Source organism: Lissotriton vulgaris, chromosome 8 (genome assembly GCF_964263255.1).
Source record: "Lissotriton vulgaris chromosome 8, aLisVul1.2, whole genome shotgun sequence".
Classification (NCBI taxonomy): Eukaryota; Metazoa; Chordata; class Amphibia; order Caudata; family Salamandridae; genus Lissotriton; species Lissotriton vulgaris.
The window spans coordinates 435,276,803-435,297,643 of record NC_141696.1 but is presented as its reverse complement, the minus strand read 5'-3'; positions in this window follow the sequence as shown (position 1 = coordinate 435,297,643).

Genomic DNA, 20,841 nt, shown 5'->3' with positions numbered 1-20,841 from the left:
TCTGCTCTTCTAGGCTTCTTTGTTTTGGAAAGTAGGCCACTTTTCTGTGTATCAGCCGTTGTTACTTTCTCAGCAATATTACGAAGGCCAGCATGAAACACCTTGACAACCACTATGACAGCATCTAGTTTGGGTTCCAGCATACTTCGGAATTCTGGTATAACGGCCATGATTTCACTCAGAGAGGATTGGTCCCTTGATTTTCACCAGCTCCCATCGCGCCATTACCAGAGTCAGCAAGTGTGGTTATGACAACAGTAAATTTGTCCAGGATATATGTCTGTGCAGGTGAAGGGGACTTGTTCCTTACCATGTCGCAGAGAGCCCCAGTGGGGTGCATCATACGGCAACAGCCGATACTACCCCAGCCCTACTCTGCTTCTCACAGCGCACCCTGGGTTTGTAGCTTCCTCACCCTGGATTCAACAAATACATCAAGAAATTCAATCCTATCCCTACTAATAGAAAGGTAAAATCAGGTTAAGATTATTGTTCCTCAATGTGTTCACAAAATCATGGCTGACTCCTCAGTACCCCTCCAAATCACAAACAGGTCATCAATAAAATCAGTAAATCTCAACCATGGATGTCCTGTTCAAAATCATCAGCTGTGTCTGCAGCGGTGGGCACCTGATCCTAAAGCCAGCCCAGGAAAAGATTTGTGCAGCTTGGGGTTATACAGGTTCCCATCACAGTTCCTTTAAATTGGTGATAAACGTCACCATCAAATAAAAAGCTTCTATTTTTTGGCAAGAATCAAGCATGTCCAAAAGCATGCCATTATGTGCAAAATAATGTATGGGTCTAGACCTAAGGCAATGTTTGCATGCCATCATGGTGATCGTACAAGTATATAAAGAGCATACATCAAGAGTCATCAAACTATAATATAGCTCCCATACAATTCTTATAATCCTTCTCTCATACAATGTTTTTTATTTTGGTATGCAATCCTTTGTGTCCTTGAAGGACAGTTGTGAAGAAAATCCCAACTAAAATGATCAACATATTTGAATGTATGTTCTGGGGCATTCCCTTTCAATGAGACTATTGGCTTGCCAGGGGTTTATTGAGATCTTTGTGTACTTTGGTTAATAAGTATAGAAGTGACAGAAGAGGGTGAGCAATCTTTAAATACTCAGACTCTCCCTGCTGGAGTATACTCCAATTTTCCAACAAGCTCAAAAACTGCACAATTATCATTCTGTATTCTTCCCTGGTAATGGCCATATAGCAATCAGTGTTCCTGGGATGTCTTTGAGCCTCCTTCACATGCATTTCCCTGCTCAGAATTACAACATTGCCCCCCCCCCCTTTTATCAGCAGGGAAATCACTATGCTTTCATCTTATACAAGGGATTCAATGGTTCTGTTTTGTTTCACTTTTGGGTTCCAAGCTCTGTTGTAACAAGTATCTATGGCATCACAGGGCATCTGGGGAAGGAAGGGAAAATTGGGTTTAAACCTACCAGGAGGAGATTTTTCATAAATAATGCCCAAATTGTCCAAAAGATTTCCATATCAGTCCTATTGACTTCTTCACATCCCTCATTTTTCAATTCATGGAGGGCAATGAGAATAGCTACATCTCCAATCATAAGTTAGTGCTGTCACCTAGAATTATAGATTTAATTTCATCATTCTTCAATGCTTATTTCATCATATGCCACTTTTAAATTTCAGTTTCCTTGCTAACTTGATTAGGTTTATACTGGGCTGAACATAATTGAACTCTTAGGTTGGGCAAAAGGAGAGATCATAGCTAAGGGCAGATATTTCCTCATCACTGAAAGTTCGTTTATGTAGGTTAATTGCAGAGTTTCCTTTTAGTCTCATACCTGCCATTGTTGCGGTTGTTGGCCCTTCATTTCCCAAAAGGGCTTGTATTAATACTGCTGGTGATATGGTAATAGTAGTACTGCTATAACACAGTTGATAACCTGCACTCCCTCAATTTCAACAATGTTATCAGTCCTCAACTTGTTTAACAACGGTGCTGCCCTCTTATCCTGACTAGCCCCTGTAAGGTATAACAAAAACTCAACTAAAACACAAACAAACTCTGTTTGCGAGTGGGGCACACTATTCACTTGCCCTCACGGTGCAATGCAATATATTCAAACTTGTATTGCTATTTCTATGTTTTTACAAATATGATTCAGCAAGTATATCAATAGTACCATATCAATATACATTAAATAACTTCGTCATATGTGGCATAACAGAAACATGTGAAAACAAATATTAAACAATTTTTTTATTTTCTTATCCTTGTTTTCGTATTCCCATTTTCTCATGTTCTTCATTACACAAACGGAGTTCTTGAAGTATTTACATCTCCCAATGCATTTTGGTAGGGTACCTTCATCAGGGGAATACTAAAAGTAATGCAAAGTTACCTTTTAACAAAACTAATTCTGAGTAACAACATTTCAATAATGTCTCAAAACAATTCGGAGTGTGGGATAAACCTTAACGATCCCAACATCAATCTTGTGCTGTTATTGTTTGTCGTGCTCACCTAACAGAAATCGCAAATTTGACACACCTTCAGTGTACCTCTGTCACCCTTTGTTGAAATCACTAAAAGATATGTAATCAAACATCTCAACTTGACATCAAACCCGTGCCGTTCGAACTGCAATCCATGCTTCTAAAAACGCTCACCTGTGCCTGAAATAAAACTGAAAACCAGCAAAAATATGCTGCCTGTAAAACACGAAGAAAAAAAAAATATATACAAATATATATATCGCGTAGTCCAGCGTCTAAAGTCCAGCAGAAGAGCCAACTTCGCCCTGCCAGCAAAGACTCTACGGACACTGACCAATTCAGTGCAAATTAATTTAATGAAGCAAAGTAAGTCACATGACGTTTCGGCTCCATCGAGCCTTGCTCATATGACAACGTTTGTTATGTGAATGCTCATTTTTAAAGTGCCAATTATTGACTGATTACACACCACGTGATAGTTACAGATGGTATATATGGAAGAAATACTGAACAAGCGTTTTGTGTCAATCAGTTCAGATTGATCCAGTGATATTTATACACAATTTGAAAAAATGACGGTAAAATACCTGTACATATTCTTGTGAAAGTTAAAAGAACAGTTGTAAAAACGTGAAATGCTTAACAAATACTGGATACCTGACATTCTTCACAAACATATCCTGTAATTAAAATAATCTATATACAGAAGTACAACTCGCAGTTCCCACCATACGTTTAAGGGAAAAGAACACGAGTACCATTTGGATATACATTTCATGTGATGGGCAGACTCATATAATCTGTGCAAAATACGCAATGTAAACAATTTGGTAAATATTCCTTCTAATATCGAAGTATCAATAAAGTGCAAATGCATATCAAATTGTGCAAATTGGCATTGTCAGCTTAATCCTGATTTGTGCAAATATCGCCCATTGTAAACATGAAATCCTGTGTATGACATATATCATCCCCAGATGCCTGTGGGGTGGATACTGGTAGTAGATGTGTGTCAGCAAGTATATATCTAGCCAGTATGGCGTATGTGGCATATATATATATATATATATATATATATATATGTGTATATATATATATATATATATATATATATATATATATATATATATATATATATATATATATATATATATATATATATATATATGTCACATATGCCAAGTATGGCGTATGTGGCATATATATATATATATATATATATATATATATATATATATATATATATGTCACATACTCCATCATCTATGTGAGCAGTATACATCAAACGGTGGCCCAAATGGGCTTGATCCAGCGGCCCTACAGAAAATCTGTCTCAACAACACTACTCAACACCATGATACTCACCATTAATCATAAACTCTTCACAAGGCCCATAAATAACCGAGACAAATTTTGGCCAACTGAATCATGTGACCTAATTAACCGGAACTATTCACAAACTATTCACTTTTTATATACAACTGCAGTTTGTCATCATCATATTTATAAAATTTATAACAGAAACATTTAATTAAGTCACCTAGGTAATGGATCAACTGATGGTAACTAGACTCAAAATAAACAAGACCAGCTTGTCATTTCAAAATCTATTTTATTAATTTTATTTTCAAATAAAGAGCATTTTTAGTAAAGGAAATCTTTTTATTAGCATTTTCAAAGCATCTTTTTATTTATTAAGTAAAGGCACATTAGACTGTCATTTCAAAACGGATCAGCATGTGAAGAATTAAAGCAGAAAATGTCTCATTCCCTAAATTCTATTTCCCTGACTAAACTTATTAAAACCTAAAAGAAAAAGTCATTAGTTCAGCTTTCCTTACGTGAGTCAAAAGTCCGACAGCATCTCACGCCCTCCAGGATTCAGGAACGAGCCAGCAGCCCTCCTCCCAAGGGGCCAAGTTTTATACCTTTTCTCTATCTAAAACTAACTAAAAGAATACTTTTTCTTCGACATTCAGCATTTTCATTGGTTGACAGCCGTCAGTCCATGTGAGCTCATAGCCTTTTCAATCCAAAGTTGTGCCTTTCTAAAACGTCTTTTGTCCACAAGCGACATTAGCTTCCGAGGATTTTGCAACATCCTATTAAATAACGGTTCGCTGCTTCCTCAGATTGGCTGTTCTGCCGCTTCCTGTCCTTGAAGTTATTCAACACAGAGCACATCTTGCACCGTTCCATTTATTTGTTTTTCTGATGAACGAAAATATGACAAACTTTTCCATTCTTTAGCTGTGCTCGGCTCATCGCGACAGGATTCCAAACACCCTTTTAAAAAGCTAGGCCTCAGGCCTTTTTCTCGAAAACTAGTATGCAAAGAAACACAAAACATTATTTAATTTGAGTAATGAAAATCATTCTTTTACCTACCCCCTTTACTAATGTTAACCCATTAGTTTATGTTACCTAGCTTTAAGCACATGAAAGCAGCGTTTATAAAAACCTTCTTCACGTGGGCCTCCAGGATTCTCCACGAGCCTTTGCCACATAAAAGACACGACATAGACAAAAGCACATTAAAAATAAGCACATGCCATTAATTAAACAGCCGCAATTAATGTTGACAAAACAAATAGACAAAGTTAGTTTATTATTTTTCAACGTACTCGCAAATGCAACAATGAGCACATAATGTTAAACACTTATGTCGTGAATGCATTTTATTCTAGGTTGATTAATACATATTCGTGCAAAAAATCATTAATATAATTAATTTATTATGGAAGTTTAACTTCGCGAGTCAAAACGTATTTAATTTCTAAAACTTGCTTCATCAGAAAAACCTACTTAATGTCTTCCACAGACGACCCTCTTCTGATATCACACACCCGTATTCCCAGGTCAAATTTGTATCGTACTGTAGATACCACTAAAAATAAAGAAAGAAAACAGTCATTTATAACAGTAGTACTGCGTCATCCTTTCCCTCTTCCTCCTCTGCCGTAAACTCTTCCTCCCCTGTTTCTATCTCCTCTTCCTTTTGATCTCTTCCCTTGCCACTTTGCAGCATAATCTTCGGCTCCCTTCTTAGGAAGTGATATTCCTCCCAAAAAGTTGGTTTCGGTTTTACTTCACCTTCTAATCCAGCCCTTTCTCCTGTTCCAGTAACATCAGATTCTAGCTCTGTTTCTGATCCTAGCTCTTTGTTTGTTGGTAAATCACCTTTCATTTCATTAGTTGTAGACTGTTTTTGAAAGACATTGTATTTTTCACTGAATGTTAGTATCCTGCCCTTCTCGTAGTCCTAGTGTTGAATAAGCAGATTTTCCCTAGATATCCTCAAGCACTCCTTGGCATTATTCGCCTCTAATTCACTCGGTAATTGTCAAAATAAAGAGGCAGGCGCTGGAAACTGGAAGGCAGGAAACAGATTTTATTTCTCCGGAGCAAAGCACGTCAGATCAGACAAACAGGGTATCTTCTCGAGGTGCTCTCTCTGCATCTCTGTGGCCTGGCCTTATATACAGTATTATATTGTTTTATTGCAGTGTAACACATTCCTGACATTACTTTGATGTACGTTATGCATTTCTGGAATCCCCGCTTTAGGCCTGTTCCCACACATATTCACATAGTAGAGGCCCCCACCCCAATCACAGTAGGTGATGGTTATCGCGCAGCTAGACATTCCGTCAGGGGCTGAAATGTGCGCAATCGGTCGGATCTCATGGGGTTGTGGTATTGATTAATCCCGGCTCCTTTGATGGGAGGGGAGATCCTTCTGTACGGGGGCAATAAACTGTATCCGCAGAGTTGGGTGATGGCCTGGAATCGGATCGAACAACCAGGTGCAAGGGAATGGGTTATCAAAAGGGGGCTGATCGTGCGCGAGGGATGAAAGGGCATGTGGGTTCAGCATGGGAAGTGGCTCCGGGGCAGGGTCACGCTGAGGATGCTTTATGACTCAAGCATGTGTGCATGGGGGCAGCCAGGGCGCAGGGAATGATAGCGAGGTCAGGGAGACGTGCAGGCGATCGGCAGTGTATGAAGTGGCCATGGTGTCTACGTTGGCTGCCGCTTACGCACTCGTACGGGTCTAGGTTTGGACAAGATGGCGCCGGTAATGTTCACAACAAAATCTAATTTTCCACACTAGCAGTCATGCTTATACTTCCAATGTTTCCTGAATGTAATCTCATCTAGTGTTCCCAGCTTTGTCTACATCTTTTAAAGAAAAGTGTTATTGTCATCCTTCGCCGACCTTGTTTTTAACCAATCGTTAATGTCATCGATTTCTTTCAGAGCTCTGTCTCTGTATCACCATGAGTACTTGACAAGAATTTCTAGCATACTACGAGAGATTTTGTCTGGATTTTCAGCCCACTCACTCAGCTAATCAGGGTCAGGCCATTCGTAGGAGAGAATGATGTGACTTCATAACCCCTTTGGAACTATGTGCACCTTTATGTATTTCTGCAAGGATGTACCTTTCCTCCATTTTGAAATTTCTAGTCTCAATAACTTTTCTAGTCTTTTGAGTTTATCATTTAAGTATGTCATACTGGTGGTGGTAGTGCCACCTTTAGCTTGAGGTGTAGCCTATGATTCTGCTACATAAGAGTGTGCTTCCCTAGTTTTGCATTCTACATGGTTATCAGCCACCTCTGTCACTGTGTCATGGGCTGGTTGCTGTGCTGCACTTGCTGTTGTTTACCTGCGGATAAACAGGTATACCAAATACTGGTGGCCACATCAGAGTTACTGGTAAAATTGCATGAAATACTCAAGCTAGCATGCTGGTACAAATGGGCCTGATGGGCACAGCAAAGTAGCTAAAGAAGGTACCAGGGAAGCTAGAAGAGCAGGCCTCCTTTGTGATGAAGCAATGGAAGGAGCTGAAGTGTTCACAGATATATATACATGCATGCGTCAATGGGAATGCTCTGATTGGCTGGACACAACCTGAATAAAAAGTTGTGGCCGCCATTTTATCTATTGGGTTCCCGGAGCTGTACATTTGTGTGAAAGCCCATTAAGGGGTCAGAGTGGAGATACTCTGACCCCATGGTTGAGAAGTTATGTGTCCAAAATTGATTTTTTTTAGTCCCACACAATATTTGAAATGATGACGCGATCGCCAGCGTGGCCCTCCATGTACCATCGTGGGGACATCAAGACTATCAATGTTGTTGCGAATATTGGTGGAAATATAAAAAAAAAATCAGTGAATTACTAATATGCATTGTTATTGAGATATTGATAAATGTTTTTATAGAGTTATTCATATTGTGAGTTATCTACTGTGATAGTTAGAATTATTGATATAGTTATAATTTTTTTATGTGGTGCTGGCTATTAAATTCCAGCTTTTGTTTTCTGTTTTCGTGACGTGTCCAGGGAGGTCACAATTACTGACGTAATTTGCGATCTCCGGAGTCACCACAAAAATATAAAATACATTTAGAAATGGTTTTATAGAAAGTTTGTAGAAAAACATGTAAGAAACCCATCGAGCCGATTCACAGAACTAATCTGAGATAAAATCCTAAACTTACTACTTCAGGTATTCACAGAAGGCACTTATGATTTTTGGTATTAACAGAAATCATGTATGACTCCTAACTTTACGTCCGCAGTTGGGTCGGAATCTCCGCACCTGGACTGTACTCTCCGCACCCGGACCATACTCTCCGGCTAGGACCGTACTCTCCAGCTCGAACCGTAATCTTAGGCTCGGGCCGGATAAAGTGTAATCAATGGGCTGGTATGCAATTTTTACAAAAATGGAACATTAGGAATGTGTGATTTAATGATACAGGAGGTCATTAAAAATTGTTTGGGCAGGGAAAGGGGTATGACCAGACACTACATTATTACCCAGTTATACTGTATGTGTATATATTTATATATATATATATATATATATATATATATATATATATATATATATATATATATATATATATATATTATATATATTTTTTTCAAGATGGCCGCCGTTAACATTGAGGCGAGCTTTAGTCCACTCTTGATGTCTGAGGAGTGGTTGGGAATAGAACGGTGTATCGCACTCAGTAATGGCTGACACTGAGGAAGCCTAAAAGGTGAAACGCGTTTGTCGAGGGGGCAGGGGGGTCTGCCAAAAAAACCATCTCTGGTTGAAATGCTGACTTGGAGTGCCGTCTTTTTTGTACATCCAAGCATCTTGGAAGTGTGTGGCGATACATATATATATATATATATATATGTATTTCAGATTTCATGAAAAAGGCGCGATCGTCTCCCTTAACGACTTAATCACGACATCCCAAATAACCACAAAAATGGAAAATAGGTCTGAAAGATGGATTTTGAAGAAACTTAGTACAAAAATATGAGTTTAAACATGCTTTGAAAGAAGTTTGTGTATAGTAATATGTGTAGTGCAATGTTCAGAATCATTTTTTTTCATATTATTTTTGGACGTGTTGGTGGCCATTGAATGTCCGCTTTTGTTTTTCACTATCGCAACGTTTCTGGAGGAATCACAATTACCGAAGTCATTGAGGCCTCCAGAGTCACTGCAAAACGGAAAATAGGTTTTAGAGATGGTTGTTCTAGAAATACACTAGACAAATCAGAGTTTGAAGTGCACAGTAATAAACCCCTAGGGGCCGATTATGATGGCGGAGGGATCTGAGTCCGCCCATAGAGTAGGAGGGACCATCCGCAGGGGCAGCGGTGGTCCATCCGTGCAGATTAGGATGTGACCGCCAGGGTGGCGGTCACATCCTCTATTTTTAACATTGCGGCAGGTGCAGCTTCAAGCTGCACCCGCCGCAATGTTAAAAATGCATGCACGGCATTTGCGTGCACAAAGTCGCAGGCACCGCGCGGTGCCTGCTGCTTTGTTCACGCAAATGCAGGGGGGTACACATGTGCACCCCCCACTCCCCCTTCACCCGGGGGGCCCGCAACGGGCCCCCGAAGTGAAGGTCCGTATGCTTTTCCACGGCAGAAAAGCCGCCGTGGAAAAGCATACTTTCTACTCCATCCTAATATGGCTGGCGGTGTCCGATAGACACCGCCAGCCATGTTAATGCTTTTCCGCCGCGGTCGGAAGGCGACCGCGGCGGAAAAGCGGCGGACAGATTCCAAGACCAAACAGCCATCCTAATTTGGCGGTGGGTCTTTCAAGCATCCACAGCGGTTTTCTCGCATCCGCCGGCCCGGAGGATGCGGGAAATCCGCAATCATCATAGGCCCCTACTGTGTAAAATACGGGAATATGTGTGCATCCATGTGTTTTCACTTTATGCCAAAGGCACAACCGTTAGAGTTAACGACGTCATTGCGATGTCCTGAATAACTGCGAAAGCAGAAAATAAGTCTGAAAGATATTTTTTAAAGAAACTTAGTAGAAAAATATGAGTTTAAACATGCTTTGAAAGAAGTATTGATATAGTAATAAGTGTAGGGCAATGTTCAGAATGGATTTTTTTACATATTATTTTTGGATGTGTTGGTGGATAGAAATACCTCTTATAGAGCTATTTTAGATAGAAAATACAATATATAAACCTCAGAAATTCAATAAAAAAATCATAGGTTACATGTACGTTATAGTTGGGAAATAGAATTTGAAAAACCTTAGAAATTCACTGACAACCCAAAGGTTTCACGGACGTTAGAGTGAGAATTTAGCATTAAAAAAACCTTAGAAATTCACAGAAAAATTCAAAGGTTACAGGAGCGTTATAGTTAGGAAATATAATTTAGAAAACCTTAGAAACTCAGTGAAAAAAATAAAGTTTTCGTTCGGCTGATTTTACACTCATACAAAACCGGAGTAATTCAGCAGTTATACTGCTTATGACCTCACATATTACATCACTCATCACATGATCAGAGACATCACTCATGACATCTCAAATGACATCACTGATTACATCACTGATGGCATCATCCACAGAATCTCTGACACACCCACTCACACCCTCATATAACCTTTCATACACCCACTCGGACTTCCACACTACCATTCTCAAAACCTTTGACACACCCATACCAGTATGTACACACCCACTCTCTGATTCATAGGTCTACACCTACACACATCCACTCAGTCACCCAGAAAGCCAATCATACACCAACTCACTCACTAATACAGCCACTGATATATCTACTCATACACCCATGCAGCCACTCACACACTGTAAGTCACTCATAGAGCCACTCACACACCTATGCACTCACCTGGAGAGTCATTCACACAGCCATTTATTCACCTTTACAGTTATACACACTCACTCACTTATTCATACAGATACTAACACATACTCATTCACCTATACAGTCACTGACACAAGCACACACTCACCCATACAGCCACTATCACAATCCCTCACTCACACATACAGTCTCTCATATACACCACACTCACCTCTATACTGCCTTTCACATATCCAGTTACTCACCCATATACCAATGACACATTCATTCACTCACCAATACGCTCATGCACATACTCAGTCACCTATACACCCCCTCATTTACACACTCACTAACCCATACTGCCACTGACTTACTAATCTATTCAGAAAGTAACATACCCTCTCACCCAGCCACACACCTACACTCATACACCCTTACAAGTACTCGGACACCCAATCAATCGGCCATACAGCCACTCATGTACCTATTCACCAATCCATACAGCCACTTAGACACCACCTGAGAGACTGATACAGACATTCTCAAAATCTAGTTACTCACCCATACATTTACTGAGACACCTAATCACTCATTTATAAAGTCAGTCACGCACCTGCTGAATCATCCATACAGGCACTCATACTGCCACTGACACATTGTTATACATATTTAACACTCATAAACATTTTGAAAACACTCACAGTCACTGGATGATGTAAACAGTGATGTCATCAGTGATGTTATTTGAGATGTCATCAGTGATGTCATTGACCATGTCATGAGTGATGTAATATATGAGTCCATCAGCAGTGCATTGCAGGAGCATGAGATATATATATATATATATATTACCTACTGGCGGTCGCCAGTAGGTAGTTATAGTTAGGATTTTTTTCAATGTTAAATCTCAAAATTCTATTTGGAATAACTTTGGCGCCGGTTGACGAATCTGACTGAAAATTTCCTCAAAATGGCCTCTCCTAGCTCCGGTCCTTCCCTGAAAGCTTGGGGGGGATTCGTCAAGCGGGGGCCGAGATAAAGGAGGGGTCCCAAAACGCGTTTTCCCCATGTTAATTTCCATAGGGCGGTCGATTTCACTTTTAGCCCCAACGGCTGAATGGTTTTCAACCAAATTTGGCAAAATTGTAGGGACTGGTAGCCCGATGTGCCTTTGCTATGTCTCAAGATATCTGCTCCAGTGGATTTTGAGTAATTTAGGTTCAAAAAAATATATATATCTATAGGCGCGCCCCGGTACGCGCACCGGGGAGCGCACCGGGCACGCCACGCGACTTGCGCGCAGAAAGCTGATTGGCTCTCGGGTGTCTGTAAACATTCGAAACAGTCCGGAGCGGCCGCCATCATGTGTCTCGGTAAAATCGAGACACAAGAGGTGGCAAAAACAAAGGGGGGAATTGACCATAAGGGGGCAGGGTAGACCCCCCCTGACCCCGTAGGTTTGATGTAAGGGCCATAAAAGGGCCCGCGGGGTCAAAAAAACATTTTTTTTTTTAGATTTTCGCGGGGGGAGCGCCCGGTACGCGCACCGGGGAGCGCACCGGGGAGCGTACTATGGGGAAAAAAGAATCAGTTTTAAAAATTGTATGTTTAATAATTGTTCTTTTTGTTGTTTTTTTATTTTTTATTTAAGTACCAACATGTAGGTACAAATGCAGAGTCTATTATTTAATATACACCGTTTCCTTTGTAGATATCTCGCATGTTGTTACAGAAGTTATTGTGGTATATGGAATTCATAGCGTAGTCTGTCAGGAAAGCAGAAACAACATGGAGGCAGGAGATGATAAAGAGATGTTAAATACCCATTGGAGATAATATAGTGGGAGAAAGGAAGTAACTATGAGCAAACTTTCTATGTAACACAAAAAAGTTGCACAGTATACTATAAGTCTCACTTTATATTTTAAACATTTTTGATCTACTTGATGAATTACATATAAAAATGAATAATGGCTCGAACAATTTTTGATTATTAAATATACATTTATTCTTCTGATTCTTTTTCATAATTTAATAAAACTTCTAATAATATATTGTCTGGAATCTCCTCATTTACATTCTGTGTTTCCATTGATTCCACACACTCAAGTAATTCTAGGTCCAGAGACTCATCCATAAAGTCAATGTTATCATTTTCAGCATTTTTTCCATCATGGTTGTTGTCCAAAACAATTTCAAAAGAAATATTCTTTTCTCCTTCCATTTTGTTGCTGTAAATTGCATAAAAAATAATTATATCAGTAGAGATAGGGCACTGTTGGGTTTAAGTTCAGACATGTAGTTTGGAATTTTTAACAGTGAAGTTATCTTTGGGCAGTGTATGGTATCAGGCTGGAATTTGAAATATAAAAAAGAGTATGTGAAGAAGCCTAAGTAAATTTATAATAATACAAGGGAAGCCTAACTCAATCCATAACTATAACAGAGAAGCCTATCTCAATCTATAACTATTACAGAGGGATAGTATATAACTAACAGAATATTTTTTCTCAAATTAACTTAAAGTGCACAACATACTTCACTTTCCAAAATAACAACTTACCTTTGAGAAAGCAGTTGAAGTTGTCAGTGTTATTTCTTTTCAAATGTACTTCAGGAAGTAGTAGTCAAAATGGCTGTGTTTCCTTCTCTTTTTTTTATTTATTCATGTACATAACCAATCAAATGTCAGGAAATAATCGTAGAAAATGAAAGAAACTTTTTAATTGGTTGTAAATTCTAACACTTCATATGTGTTTTGGTCATGTAATTTACCTCAGGATATTTAGACAGGCCTGTAGCCTAAATGTCTCAATGGAATTCCACCAAATTTGGGCAAATGGTAGGGACTGCTATGTAGTAGGGCCTATTCTATATTTGATGAAAGTGTCTCCAGTGGTTTTTCTGTAAATTACTTTCCCACCTTTTTTTATGGTGCGCTTACCGTTGCGCGCCCCAGTACGCGCACCAGCAGCGTTACGGGAGTCCTCCATTTTGTGTTTCGGTACAATCGAGACACAAGATGGAGGGCAAACAATGTTCGGAATGGGTAGAAGGGGGCACGGTAGACACTTCCTAACCCTCTAGGTTTTCTGAGGGGGGCTTAGGAGGCTCATAAAGGCTAAAAAAAATAAAAAATTGGGGGAATTTTTCGCGGGGGAAGCGCCGGTACGCGCACCGGGGAGCGTACCGGGGAGAGTACTTTGGTGAAAAATAGTGAAAAAAGTTAGAAAAAGATAAACGTTTTGAATGATCAGAGGTAGGGTAGCTCTGAAAAGAGCTTTTGGGTTCTGTGGCTGATTTAGGTACCTACAAGTAGGTTCCAATGCACAGTCTTAAATTCAGGAGGAAAATTCTATTTCCCTCATCTGAGAAGTGCACACCATCTCCTCTGTAGATGTCTTGCATGTTGTAAAGCAAGTTATTATTGTATATTGAACCCATTCCACAGTCTCTCATGTAAGCAGAAACAGATTTATTCACATGTTTCCGTGCTTTCCCAAATTGTGGACAAAATTGGTTGGACCAGTTCCATTTCTGTCTTTGGCATATATTGGAATATACCAAGGCAGTTTGTGGAAAAAGTGTCATCAATTGATCAAAGGTGTCCTTTAAAAGCATTTCCAGACCAACCCCAGTCATAGTGCCCAAATCATTTCCACCACAGTGCACTATTAAGAGGTCGGGGTTTGGCAGATGCAAAAAGGTTTTCACCAATGGTATCAATTGATGACATCTCAATCCTCTCTGGCCAATCCACTTGATTTCCACATTTGATAAATCAAGGTTGTGATAATTTCTGCTTGCTGCATACCTTTGAGCCCAGTGGATGTAGCTATGTCCAATAATCCATACAGAATACATGATGTGAGAAGGTTCTGGTGCAGTCAGATGAAGTGTGGGAATGAAATAGCAGTTGGAACAGTAGGAGTTTACAAAAAAATAATTGTGGAGTTTCCCTGCTGTTGAATCACAAGCAATGATGGGTGGATTCAGTTAGTTGAAAACAGAAAGTTAGGGTGCATGGTTGTGTTGTGTGTAAGAAGTAATTTGAATGGTTAAGAAAAAGTCACTAAAAGCAATAATGCCCTGGATAAGCTGGTGTATTGAGAGGTCAAACATCCTTGCTGACTTAATTTGCAACATTGTAGAATAAACGTTTGAACCTGAGAGTTCAGTTAGGAGGGAGTTGCTATGATAACAGATAGAAAGATCTGAGAGGGGGAAGGGTGTTGGTTTGAAAATAGTGAGGGAAGACTTTTGATTGGCTGAAATAAGGCATATGTGTGCAAAGTTAGAGATGTTCTATGCCAGTCTTGGTTTCAGTGTATTGAGTGCACACCTTTTGCTCTGCTAAAGAAAAATTGGTGTGTGTGTCTGACACTGTTTTCAATCTCCCAAAGCATTTGTAAAGGTAAGTAATGATTTATTTAATTTAGATAGAGACTTGTTTGCTCTATGGAGAATATTTGGAAGCAGATAGTTAAGTTTCAGTAGTGAAATTGAATGCCTGTACATAGGTTCTGTACAGTGTTTCTTAAATGTTATTCAAAAAACGATTTTGGGTGCAAATCAGTGGTATTTTCATTTGGCCCTTATTTATGATTGCCTTGTGCAGCCGGTGCATCACTTTAAACATGGGAAATAAGTGACGCTCTGGTGGCGCAAGGCCTTCATATATAAGGCCCTGAGTTTATTTGCTGTTGGTTTGTTTTTTGCTTTTTGATAATGCTTGATATCAACATTTGCAAGATAGAGGATTTGTATTTTGGGAAACAGTGATGTTTCAAAAGTGAAATTCTGTGCTTGTACATAGGTTCTGCGCAGTGTTTCTTAAATGTTATTTAAAAAACGATTTTGGGTGCAAATCAATGGTATTTTCATTTGGCCCTTATTTATGATTGCCTTGTGCAGCCGGTGCATCACTTTAAACATGGGAAATAAATGACGCTCTTGTGGCGCAAGGCCTTCATGAATAAGGCCTTGAGTTTCTTTGCTCTTGGTTTGTGTTCTGCTTTTTGATAATGCTTGATATCAACATTTGCAAGGTAGAGGATTTGTATTTTGGGAAACAGTGACGTTTCAAAAGTGATATTGAGTGCTTATACATAGGTTCTGTGCAGTGTTTTTTAAATGTTATTCAAAAAACGATTTTGGGTGCAAATGAATGGTATTTTCATTTGGCCCTTATTTATGATTGCCTTGTGCAGCCGGTGCATCACTTTAAACATGGGAAATAAGTGACGCTCGTGTGGCACAAGGCCTTCATAAATAAGGCCCTGAGTTTGTTGGCTGTTGATTTGTTTTTTGCTTTTTGATAATACTTATTATGAACATTTGCAAGATAGTGGATTTGTATTTTGGGACACAGTGATGTTTCAAAAGTGATATTGAGTGGTTGTACATAGGTTCTGCGCAGTGTTTCTTAAATGTTATTCAAAAAACGATTTTGGGTGCAATTCAATGGTATTTTCATTTGGCCCTTATTTATGATTGCCTTGTGCAGTCGGTGCATCACTTTATACATGGGAAATAAGTGACGCTCTGGTGGCGCAAGGCCTTCATAAATAAGGCCCTGAGTTTATTTGCTGTTGGTTTGTTTTTTGCTTTTTGATAATGCTTGATATCAACATTTGCAAGGTAGAGAATTTGTATTTTGGGAAACAGTGACATTTCAAAAGTGATATTGAGTGCTTATACATAGGTTCTGTGCAGTGTTTTTTAAATGTTATTCAAAAAACGATTTTGGGTGCAAATGAATGGTATTTTCATTTGGCCCTTATTTATGATTGCCTTAAGCAGCCGGTGCATCACTTTAAACATGGGAAATAAGTGACGCTCTTGTGGCGCAAAGCCTTCATAAATAAGGCCCTGAGTTTGTTGGCTGTTGATTTGTTTTTTGCTTTTTGATAATACTTATTATGAACATTTGCAAGATAGTGGATTTGTATTTTGGGACACAGTGATGTTTCAAAAGTGATATTGAGTGGTTGTACATAGGTTTTGCGCAGTGTTTCCTAAATGTTATTCAAAAACGATTTTGGGTGCAATTCATTGGTATTTTCATTTGGCCCTTATTTATGATTGCCTTGTGCAGCCGGTGCATCACTTTAAACATGGGAAATAAGTGATGCTCTTGTGGCGCAAGGCCTTCATAAATAAGGCCCTGAGTTTATTTGCTGTTGGTTTGTTTTTGATAATGCTTGATATCAACATTTGCAAGATAGAGGATTTGTATTTTGGGAAACAGTGATGTTTCAAAAGTGAAATTCTGTGCTTGTACATAGGTTCTGCGCAGTGTTTCTTAAATGTTATTCCAAAAACGTTTTTGGGTGCAAATCAATGGTATTTTCATTTGGCCCTTATTTATGATTGCCTTGTGCAGCTGGTGCATCACTTTAAACATGGGAAATAAACGACGCTCTTCTGGCGCAAGGCCTTCATAAATAAGGCCTTGAGTTTCTTTGCACTTGGTTTGTGTTCTGCTTTTTGATAATGCTTGATATCAACATTTGCAAGGTAGAGGATTTGTATTTTGGAAAACAGTGACGTTTCAAAAGTGATATTGAGTGCTTATACATAGGTTCTGTGCAGTGTTTTTTAAATGTTATTCAAAAAACGATTTTGGGGGCAAATCAATGGTATTTTCATTTGGTCCTTATTTATGATTGCCTTGTGCAGCCGGTGCATCACTTTATACATGGGAAATAAGTGACGCTCTTCTGGCGCAAGGCCTTCATAAATAAGGCCTTGAGTTTCTTTGCTCTTGGTTTGTGTTCTGCTTTTTGATAATGCTTGATATCAACATTTGCAAGGTAGAGGATTTGTATTTTGGGAAACAGTGATGTTTCAAAAGTGAAATTCTGTGCTTGTACATAGGTTCTGCCCTGTGTTTTTTAAATGTTAATCAAAAAACGATTTTGGGGGCAAATCAATGGAATTTATATTTGGCTGTTATTTATGATTGTCTTGTGGCGCCAGTATGTCACTTTTAACATGGGAAGAAAGTGACGCACTGGTGGCGCAAGGCTTTCATAAATAAGGCCCTGAGTTTCTTTGCTCTTGGTTTGTGCTCTGCTTTTTGATAATGCTTGATATCAATATTTGTAAGGTAGAGGATTTGTATTTTTGGAAACGGTGATGTTTCAAAAGTGAAATTCTGTGCTTGTACATAGGTTCTGCCCTGTGTTTTTTAAATGTTAATCAAAAAATGATTTTTGGTGCAAATCAATGGAATTTATATTTGGCTGTTATTTATGATTGTCTTGTGGCGTAGGTATGTCACTTTTAACATGGGAAGAAAGTGACGCACTGGTGGCGCAAGGTCTTCATAAATAAGGCCCTGAGTTTCTTTGCTCTTGGTTTGTGCTCTGCTTTTTGATATTGCTTGATATCAATATTTGTAAGGTAGAGGATTTGTATTTTTGGAAACGGTGATGTTTCAAAAGTGAAATTCTGTGCTTGTACATAGGTTCTGCCCTGTGTTTTTTAAATGTTAATCAAAAAACGATTTTTGGTGCAAATCAATGGAATTTATATTTGGCTGTTATTTATGATTGTCTTGTGGCGTAGGTATGTCACTTTTAACATGGGAAGAAAGTGACGCACTGGTGGCGCAAGGTCTTCATAAATAAGGCCCTGAGTTTCTTTGCTCTTGGTTTGTGCTATGCTTTTTGATAATGCTTGATATCAACATTTGCAAGGTATAGGATTTGTATTTTTGGAAACAGTGATGTTTCAAAAGTGAAATTCAGTGCTTGTACATAGGTTCTGCCCTGTGTTTTTTAAATGTTATTAAAAAAACGATTTTTGGTGCAAATTAATGGTATTTATATTTGGGTCTTATTTAAGATTGTCTTCTGGCGTCGGTATGACACTTTTAACATGGGAAGAAAGTGACGCACTGGTGGCGCAAGGCCTTCATAAATAAGGCCCTGAGTTTCTTTGCTCCGGGTTTGTGCTCTGCTTTTTGATAATGCTTGATATTAACATTTGCAAGGTAGAGGATTTGTATTTTGGGAAACAGTGATGTTTCAAAAGTGAAATTCTGTGCTTGTACATAGGTTCTGCCCTGTGTTTTTTAAATGTTATTAAAAAAACGATTTTTGGTGCAAATTAATGGTATTTATATTTGGGTCTTATTTAAGATTGTCTTCTGGCGTCGGTATGACACTTTTAACATGGGAAGAAAGTGACGCACTGGTGGCGCAAGGCCTTCATAAATAAGGCCCTGAGTTTCTTTGCTCCGGGTTTGTGCTCTGCTTTTTGATAATGCTTGATATTAACATTTGCAAGGTAGAGGATTTGTATTTTGGGAAACAGTGAGGTTTCAAAAGTGAAATTCAGTGCTTGTACATAGGTTCTGCCCTGTGTTTTTTAAATGTTATTCAAAAAACTATTTTTGGTGCCAATCAATGGTATTTATATTTGGGTCTTATTTATGATTGTCTTGTGGCGCCGGTATGTCTCTTTTAACATGGGATGCACTGGTGGCGCAAGGCCTTCATAAATAAGGCCCTGAGTTGCTGTTGTATAAACTTAAATATGTTGCAATTTATTGTTTATATTGTTTGCTTTATGTCATTACTTTGTTGTTTGCTAATAGTGGTCTTTAATGTTTTTTTTTTTCTCAGAACAACAGATTCAAATCAACTTTTAAAAAGCAAGCAAAAATGCCTTCAAGGCAAAGAAGTATCAAAAATACCATACGTAAAAGGAGAACATCAGCAACAGAATTTATGGAATCCTCTACAACAACTACTTCAAAAAACATCAGAAAAGCTCCTGGTAAGACAATTAAGTCTTTTCTTCGCAACATATGTCGTACAAAAAGAAATGATATTGGTAATGTGAATATTCAGAAGGAGACAGCAAATCTAAAAAGGAAGGAGAGGCCCACAAAAAATGTCTCGATTGGAGTAGGAGAGAAGAGAATGGATAGCAATAGAAGGGTAAATCAATTTAGGGACATTCGTAGGCGAATGTTTCGTAATAGGGTAGTTTTAAATTTGCTAAAAAATGATAAGAAAGGTAAACAGAGAACTGCTTTTTATAAGAAAAAGAAAAGTGTAGAGAAGATTGTTGATCAGGCTTTTGAAGTTAAGAAAAAATTATTTATTTTAGTAATCAATAGAATTAGGATACTCAATAAGGCAATTGATGTTTTCAAATCGAACAGTAGATGAAAAAGAATTATTAATCGGACTAATTTTTGTGAAGTATTTTCTGGCGAATGGATGCATAGTTCAAGTTCTGAGCCATTTTTCAATGAGGAGAGTTACTTTCAGGAAAATGATTTGGTGCATGCAGTTGACACCAGTGGTCGAGCATATGAGGTGAAAGATGGTTGTGTGATGGAAAAAGAGAAACTTGTGTCTAGAGATGCAGAAGAGGTGTTAGCTGATGAAGTTTTAGGGAGACGTACTAAGGGTCCAGTGTACACATGGAAGTGCAGTAGTATTTGTAGTGTGCGACAGGATTCAATTGATTTGCTTCGAAATTTCTTACGTACATATAGTAAGAAAAGTCTCAAACAAAAAATGAAGATCTTGCAAGAGTTAGATCCTTGCAGAGTGAGAGAAAGCACAGGTTTGCATGGGCATTCACTGGCTTGTCTTTCTAGAAAAGTATGTCAGAGTGTTTTTCATCATTTTAGGTTGTTAGCAGTGCATCATAATAAGGTGAGGAAATTAGTGAGAAAGTTGTATTATGCAAAAAGTCCAGCACTTAAGCTTAAACAGTTAAACAGTGCTCTTTTACATGGATCTGAAGTGGATGTGAAGACTATTTGTGAAGAAATTGAGTGTTGTTATTTTGGGAACAAAGAGGACAGTGTAGAAATGTATATATTAATGGATGGTAATGTGGAAGACAATGGACAGATTTCAAGTACAGAAAAGTTTGACAAGGAAATTACCAAGTTTAAGGTGAAATCAAGTGAAAGGCCTAATTTAACTTGTGTGTGTTGTCGACTGACTCATTATAAGATTCAGACTAGGTTAGTTAATTTATATGCAAAATGTGAATTGGAAAATAATAGTGAATGGAAGGATTTTGTAAGTTATTTGTTGGTGGAGAATTCTTTTGATTTGAGTTTTGATCAGCGTATTTGTAGTTATTGTTTGAAAAAATTAAATGAAAATAGAATGCCTGCTAGAGCAGTTCATAATAATCTTCAGTTGATAGATATTCCTTCTG